General features: G+C 33.3%; 1 protein-coding gene across 3 annotated transcripts in view; it reads right to left on the bottom strand.

Annotated features, from left to right (window-relative positions):
- The window catches only part of LOC117172778 (sorting nexin-12), a 104,577-nt gene that overhangs the window by 51,900 nt on the left and 43,731 nt on the right, over positions 1-8,946 (bottom strand). The window lies entirely within an intron of this gene.

The raw sequence follows: 8,946 nt of genomic DNA, 5'->3' as shown, positions 1-8,946 counted from the left end.
AATTCCACTTCTTTACATGCGATTGAAAATAAATAAATTTATGCTGAAAATAAGAGTTAAATTGTTAGATAACGGGAGTGCCCGTAGGAAAGCTGATAAAATCTCAAGTTAGGGAAAAAAACTTTTGCTCGAGTTTATTAAACAGTATGGTCGAAGTTGCAGTTTGAATGTCTCTTTTCAATGACAGATCTCCTATCGGATTACAAATATCACATACATTATTTCAATACTCTTCTTTTTATTAAAAGAAATACTAAGATATCTGGAAAAATTATTGTGTTAATTAAGTCAGTAATATTATATCTATACGCTTTTATTATTTTTGTAAACGTAATGCTAGTTGTGAGATTTTGAGGTTAGAAAGTTTAATTATCCCATAATATTAATGGAGTATATTTTATTTTAATTTGAATTTCATGAAGTATATTTTGTGAAAAAATACTGTTTAAACAAATTTAAGGTTGTTAAAAATAAGTAATAATTTATTAGTTTAACGATTGGTGAATAATTGAAAATAAATTTTTGTGACATAACAATACAGTAATATTTTTGTAAAAAAAATAATTCTAGAAAAAAATTTATTGGAATAAATTAAATTTGTTTAAACAATGAAACATTCATTAAAAAATGGTGGTCAATAATTTACTGAAGAAATAGCAATAATTATTAATTTGAAAATTTGAGAAAAAAATTATTTAAACAAATTCAATTTGTTTAAATAATTGAAAATAAATAAATCAATGTTAATAAATACTTCACAAGACTAATAGTAATACTTTTTAGGAAAAAACGAAATTTCGAAAGAAGAATTATTGAAACAAATTAAATTTGTTGAAATAATTGAAAATTAATTAATCAATGTTAAATTTACTCTTAATTTGCTCTATTTTAAACATAGGAATATTCTAGTGTGCAAATTACACAATTCCGGATTAAAATACGTCATTATATTCATTTTAATTTTTCACAGAGAGTGTCCCGTATCTCATTTATAATTTATAAATATTTCTAACATAAAGAAAAATGCTAAGAAATTTATTATTATAAATCTCTTTATTGCTTCGCTTTGTATTACAATATATTTGTTATTTAATACCTAGGAAAAAAGAAACGATTGAACTGGAGCGCTTTGAAATGTGTATCTTAAAATTCCAGATTGACAAAGTTGAATTGCAATTGTTTTGGGACTCTTTGAATTGGTCAGCTATTTGGACTTAATAAAATATGCCAAACCACATTCGGAGATGTACTCGTTCTATAGTTTTAAGACATTCTGAATTGGCGAACATAACCTCAACAAACTAAATTAAGTTCAATTCGCGATTTACGATTGACAGAAGAATCGCATGAATCGTTTCAAGTTCTCAATGAAATAGAGTTTGAAGGATGTCAAACTGAATGGAGAAGTGCAGGTTCCCTTTTACAGAAACGAATCTGCATCATACAATTGATGTTTGATGAAGTCCGATGAATTGTATAATTCAGATTACGCTTCTGATTATATAATTTTAGTGAATGGGAAGTGGCTGCAAGTAAATTTGAATAGGAAAATGCAGATAAGTTAGGGACGTAAATGAATTGGATTTTTAAGATTCAACAATGTTCCTAATAAGAAACCTAATTTATAAATATGAATTGCGTAAAATGAAATATCAAATTAATTTAAATATTTTAATTATTATAATATTTAAATTTTAATAAAATTTACGTATATGTTAGTGAAATGTAATTTTATATAAATAGCAAATTTTTCAATAGATTATACAAATCACTTAATTAAATATTTGTGATTACAATAAAATGTAAACATGGACGCGTTTTTGGTTTGCGCATGGCGTTATGCGCAGCCGCTGTCTCTCTTTCGCAGTGAAAGAAAGAGGCAGAGTATTGCGTTTTACAATACTAGACTAGGATAACTATTCGATATTATAGTGATTATGAATTTAAAAAATAAAGTTTTTCTTTTTTCTGGTCTGTAATTTTCTTTTGTGAATAGTATTATTACGCCTAACCGTCCTTTTTTAATCGGTAACGAAATATTTTTTGGTGAATCGTAAAATAACCACTTCTCCGATTCACTGGTACCTCTAACTTATCGTCAGCAGTCTATTATTCCTCTTTAAGATTAACATTTCATACGACTTGAAATACGATTGAAACGCGGTCAATCGTTTCTTGTTTCCTAGGTAAACTCTTGTAATTTAACGTCCTGTTGGAAAGAACTAACAGACGCTTGTCTGATAACGCTGCACTGAATTTGGCTTATTCCATTTACTTTCACTTCTGCACCCTTACCACATGAATTGCTGCTAAACTTTTCCCCTTATTCAATGTTTCAGGATAAAAATCGATAGAATGACTTATGACTTAAAATCATGTTCTAATTAAAATATACATCATCAATGCGCTTGTTGATATTCTACCGGCAATTTTTATGGTTATGTTGATAACCAACAACCAAAATAGAACTGGTTTAGCTGGAATGAAAAGACACTTTTTCACTAAATTTTTTTGCGAGAAAGCTTCCTCTATTATTTAGTTTTCATTTTGAAAGATGTTACATACGTTTATAAAGCAATCATCTATTTATTATATTTAAAAAGAATGCACACGTGCTAACTTGTGTAAATTTGAAATTTCTATCCACTAGGAATTTCAGACTTTGTCCGCCGCGGGCGCTGCCTGTCGTATCCGGTTAATATCAAGATCATGTCCGTACCCAATATGACAGGAAAACCAAAGCGTATTAGGCGCATAAAACATTAAATCATTTACAAAGAACGAATATTGCTTTATATGACACCGCAATATGGATAAAATTTCTTCCTTTTTTGGATTATCCAATGTCCAGTCTTCAATTTATTATATGACCTGAAAGGAATCATATATTGAATTAATACAGCCAAATGATTTTTAATTTTCTATTAATTAATATACTGATACTGAATTAAATATTAAACTAACTTTAACAAGTAACCTCAAAAAAATGTCTTCTATAGTGTAAAGTTCTTTTATTTTATTTAGCAGATACATTTTGTTTTAAGCAACATAACCTGCACTATTTATTAGTCATTTGCTTCCTAACAAAATAATTCATATAATAAGGTGATTGATGGTAAGTTAAACTTGTATTTTACAAAAACCAGTCTAAAAGTGAAAAAAATTTTGCATTACCGTTGCTCATATGTGATTTGTTATTCAAGGTGTGGCCAAAAAATATTCCATTTTCGCCCAATTCGCGCATAACACCTCTACGGCCATCGACGGAACCATCGAAATATAGTACTGAATCGCTACAGCTACTTCCGTCAGAAAAGGAATAGGGAATAGAAAGAGAGGAAAAATCGGGAAAGTCAACCTGTCTTTTGCTAAAGATGATTATTAGTCATACTCATATTCTATCTGCTGGCATAGAAAAGTATCAATCCACCAAATACGCAATGCCACCCTTAAAAAAGTACAGGTGACTTTCTCGGTTTCCCCTATCTTTCTATTCCATATTCCACTTCACACAATCGTGTCCTTTTAACTCTATTTTTTTTAAAGTAGCTTTTAGTAGTACTGTACCAAAAAAAGTAGCCAAATAGTAGCCGTATGTGAAAAAAGTAGCAAATAGTAGCAAATAGTCGGTGAGTGCGAGGCCTGTGAATGTCAAATTTCGAACCGTGTTTGATTGGGAAATAACAAAAGAAGCAACAATCATTCACTATACAAGGAAAGAAATGTTAACAGGGTCGTTGCAAAATTAAAATAGATTAAAGATTTAATAAGGGTTGTTGTCTGAAGTTGAATACCAATGATTTCTCAATTTATAGAAACAAATAATATCGATGTCATTAATGTAAAGCTATCTCTCAATATAAGAAAACCTTTTATTTTACTTATGTTTCTATTAGTGGTCCCGGGTGCACTTTCTCTACTACTGCTTTTGTGTTAGCACTTTGTCTTTTTCGCAGAGTGAGATTTCGAGCCTACTGTCGCACTACCAACCTTCATTCAGTAATCATAGATTAAAAAACACTAAAGAAAAATACTAAAGGTTAGGAAAACTAAAAATAAAAGTTTAACCGATCTCGCTAGTGAGTGTGCTCAGTAATCGTAGTAAATAAAAACATAACTTGGCATGTGTCTCGCGCATGGGTTTGACTGAATTAAGGATTTGAAACAAGAGTCCTTTAACAATTTCGCGTATAGTTTGACAAGATCAAAATCTTAAAATATGAACACCAGCAGTCTTACATCTTAGCCTGAAATGGTGTTAAAACAAATTACCACGAGTTTGACGCATACCGGTTTGAAAGGTTGCAATTGTGTACAAACCGATTGCAGTGGTCGAAAATAAGTTTGAAAAAAAGACAAGGACTTTGTAAGAAAAATAGAAAGTGTCTCTCGCGATAGTTTGACAGAATCATAAATCATTAATACATGGTAGAAAAAAAAATAAGTCAAAAACCAAACATTTTCATAAAATTAAAACAAATATAAAATAAATTTAAACCAAGACAGATGAAGAGTTTTTAAAAACAGCTGGCAACGCTATCGTCGTAGAAATACACAGAATCGAAGCTGTTGCATCGCAGTATAACATTCCTAAGCGAACCTTGTCGGTGGTTTGGAACCAACCTTAAACTGCAAGTCCCCTCAGAAAAAGCTGATGCCTTACTAAGAATAAACGGGCTCCGTATGGGGGACCAACCTTGGGGTTGAAGCTGATTTGGAGAAAACTCGAAAATGAGTCAGCGATCTCCTTGCGTTTGGAGGCTCCGTACGGGGGCAAACACGCGGGATGGTCGCTGAACGCTTTCGAGTAATGAACATACACACATATACACTTACATAACACACCAGGACAGTGCTTCGAATATGTGCGTCTAACTAATGACCTCAGAAGGATCGCGCCCCCACCCTAGCCTACTTAAATGAGACAAGGTATACTCTACGTATTTCGAGTGTCTATATTTCCAAAAAATATGTCCACATGGACAGATTAGGGGAGGGGGGTATTCGTCAAAATTCTACGATTGTTGTCGATGGGGGGGGGGGGGCTCAAAAGTGTTGAAAAATTGTCTACGTGGTATATGGATAGCCCCCAACGCAATTTGCGTATGGCATACATTGACTACCAACATTCTGGATCACGCTATGCACTCGTAGTGCATAAAGATTAAATGTTTTAGTCGTGGGGTGATGAGGGATACCTGGTCCTTGCCCATTAAACGAGGATGTATATTTAAACCCCATAAATAGACTCTCCAGGATGAATGTAGGATCCCTATAGGGGTACATGCGGAAATTATGACGGTAGTGAAGTACCAGTTCATGAGTACCTGTGGGTGTAAAGTGGGCCAATATAATAATAAGATGGTAGCTTTAAGAAAGAATCCAGATGCGATTGTTGTCACTTGTAACTCTCGCGGCCACTGTTTAAGTATAACAGCAGTAAAGACGAGCTTTAAACTACACCATGCTCCTGATTTTGTACCTACAACATCATCGCAACAATTTTAAACATCGTATTAAATTAACTTATAACATCCTCATCTCGTCAGTCACTTGACTTAGTCCGGGGCTTTGAAGAAAAACCGGGTTCTCCCGCGGACAATTTAAAAAAATAATAATACCTCCCTAGAGATAATGGGGGTAGAGGTTTGCAGAGCTTCGAATGTCTTTATCGAAGAACGGTTCTAATTACAGCCTGCCTAGTTTTAAATAGCAGAGATTCTCTCATGCGATTCGCCATAAAGTCATCAATCCTGCTGCCTTTTTATACGGTGCGGCCTATAGAGCTGCAGAGTAGCTTGGTCTTCCTTTTGATTCCAGCGACACGACACATGTCCTAGCATCACTAAAAACTTTGGTACTAAAAGGTCGTGTACTTAAAGTAGAGAATTCGCTTCTACTAAGAGAACATGCTAACAAGCCCATTCATGGTCAATTCTACGGCATTATACGTAGAGAAGAGCTATCGATGACTCTGTTTAACATATTTCTTAAGGCTGCTGGATTGAGATCAGAGACTAAGCGATTTCTTTTGCCTGTCAAGGCGGCGTTATAGACACCTGCGTTTACCGAGAGCGCATAATGATTCTACCTGTAGGCGCTAACAACGTCCATGCTAAGTGTATAGAGAGACAAAATAGGGCTATAAAAGTGTTACATTACCATCTTTCGCCCTTCTATGATGTTGATCTAATGTCCGCTTTTCCATACGTCCAGAGGGAACTTCATCCATTTTGGAGAATGGTCAGTGTAAAATCTGCTAATTACGTGATTGAATTTTCGGTATCAGCCAATAGTAATATCACGACAAAGGAGGAAGAAAAACGGGCGAAATATCAAGTTCTTCTTTCCAAGCTGAACATGCTTTAAAATTCTACAAAGATCAGCAGCTCTAAAAAAAAGTATCCGAAGGTGAAACTTTCAGCTCCAAATGTGCCGTCTGCGATGTAAGTTCATCCACGGCTAGAGACCGAACTCCAAGGAACAGTGCTGTAAGAAGTGTCTTGCGTAAATTTCCCGCTCCTGCTTACCTTCTAGGATATATGGAACGTGGACGAAACAGGAAAACCCACAGTCCAAACAAGAAACCCCATCATTACTCGAAAATGATTCAAACAAATCGGCAGTATCATCTTCACTGGAAGAGGAACTTTGAATACGGTTGCTGCCACAGTGTCGGCTTCGAAAAATGCAACTTGCCCATATCTAGTTTTTCCTCGAGTGTATTTACACGTAAATCAACAAGAAATACAAAAAACGAAGCAATTTTTAAGTTTAGACAATTTATTACAACAAACAATTGTTAAAAATAATATAATTATTGCCCTTATTTAATTTCACGAAATCGGCTAATCTGCCGCACTGTCGAGGCAGGCTGGCCGCTTTCGCGCAGCGTTTGCACATTAAAACTTTTTACAATATGATTTTAAACGTGCTCAACTTTCCCCTATATGTAGACAAGGGTTGTACCTTCACAATTATCAATTCGTTGTTTTTTACAAATCACCTAGAAAATATTTTTTAAAAAATATTCAATATATTCAGTGAAAAGGTTAAATATAGAGCGAGGATACACATTTAATAGAAGAATAAAAAAAAATGATTCAAAGAAACAAAACAATAAGTTTGTTAAAAGCATATTTCAAGTTAACCGAAAAATACGAAAACTTTCAACACTTCAACTTATGATCAACATCTTTCCAAATAGTAATCTTCATCCTCTTGAGACACATTTCAAAAGCAGGCTAAAGCAAACCTTTCATGAAAAATTCAGCTAGCTGTACTTTTATTGAAACAAATTATACGGAAACAATATTTTTTTTATTAGTTCATATGCCCAAATCAAGATAAGTGACCGTCCGCGAAGAAAAGGACCTAATGCGGAAAAAATTGATTTTTATTTTCTAATGCGAATAAGGGCAATGTAATTTCTCCGGGAGTGAAAGACCCCTGGATGCTTTCAAAAAAATTCTCGAATTTTAATTTAAAAGACTATATCTAGATGCACAATTTCATTGCGCATCTCTTTCCCCCGGCAAAAAGTTTTAGCTTTTTTGGATAAATCAATTTTAATTCGTTTTACAAGTTAACTCCTGCTCAGCCAGTGAGTTTTTCGATTTTTTCAATAAAATTTTCAGGGAATTTAGTTTAAAATGTCCTCTAACTTATAGAGCAAAAGAAAGTTGTTAACAACAATCAAAAGAAGTTTTCTGAAAAATTTTAACCCAATCGAATTTTAGCGAGAATCTCAGATCCGATTTATAATACAGTTCACCGGCGCCAATAATAGAAACTAATGAAGTAATCAGATAGTCTGCAGGTAGTAGCAAAGTAGTATGCATAAATAAATAATAGTGCATAAATGTAAACTAATTTATTCATTTAATATTCTGACAAAAAATATTAATATTATACCAAGAAATACTAACGCTCTATTACATCATGAATGAAAAATAAATGGCTCAAATTTTCCAGAAAACTTCTTTGTACTGTTGTTAAATTTTTTGCTGGAAGTTTTTTGTTACTCAAATTTTCGCTCTATCAACGAAACGCTGAAAGTTAAAGAAGTCCAATAAGCGCCACGCATCAGAAAAAAATTTACAACCATTTTTAAAAATAAATGTTTGAATTACTTTTGCTTTATCAGTGGAAGGACATTTCGGACTATGTTCCCCGAAAATGCTATTTAAAAATCCTAAAAACTGACTAGCTGAGCACAAATAGAAGTGAAAAACGAATTAAAATAGATTTTTACAAAAAAGCCAGGGGTCTTTCCACTCCCAGCGAAATAAGTTTACACTGTAAAAAAAGCTTTGGTGATATTTAAAATCAGCTAGTAATTATACGTCTATTTTATTTTCAAATTACAATATGTAACCTGATTAATTTACGATACTTCAGGGCTTATTTACAATCTAGTGTCATTTCACTTCACGTTACAATGTGGAAATAAAACGGAGGTTGTTCAATTTGCAGTTGACTGGAAAATTACTACGGTCGGTCATGGAAATTATTCGATCAGTGTGAGATATAATAAGTTTACATAAGGTGATAAGTTAACTTGGGGCGTTAAGTTTACAAAAGTGTATGTAAATTTTGATGATGTGTGCTTTTATATCGCGAGGCAGTAAGTCCGCCTGGACGCACGCCGCAGAATTATTTGCAGGACGTAAATTTTGACCATTTGGGACTAGCGAGTGCAAGTTGTGCCAAACGATAAGTTCCGGAGACGCCCGGACGGCCACTTACCATTTGGTGCGCATTTCGTTTATTCTTTTGTATGCCAAATAGATTTTAAGGTTCTTTTACGATTTTGGCCAACTTGAGAATTTATACAAGGTTATTATATAGGCATGCTATTATAAATAATATACTGCTACTGCTACTACTACTACTACTACTACTACTATATATATACATATATATATATATTTAATTCAAAATTTG

This window comes from Belonocnema kinseyi, chromosome 5, assembly GCF_010883055.1.
Source record: "Belonocnema kinseyi isolate 2016_QV_RU_SX_M_011 chromosome 5, B_treatae_v1, whole genome shotgun sequence".
Taxonomy (NCBI): Eukaryota; Metazoa; Arthropoda; class Insecta; order Hymenoptera; family Cynipidae; genus Belonocnema; species Belonocnema kinseyi.
This window is presented reverse-complemented; position numbering and strand designations above follow the sequence as displayed.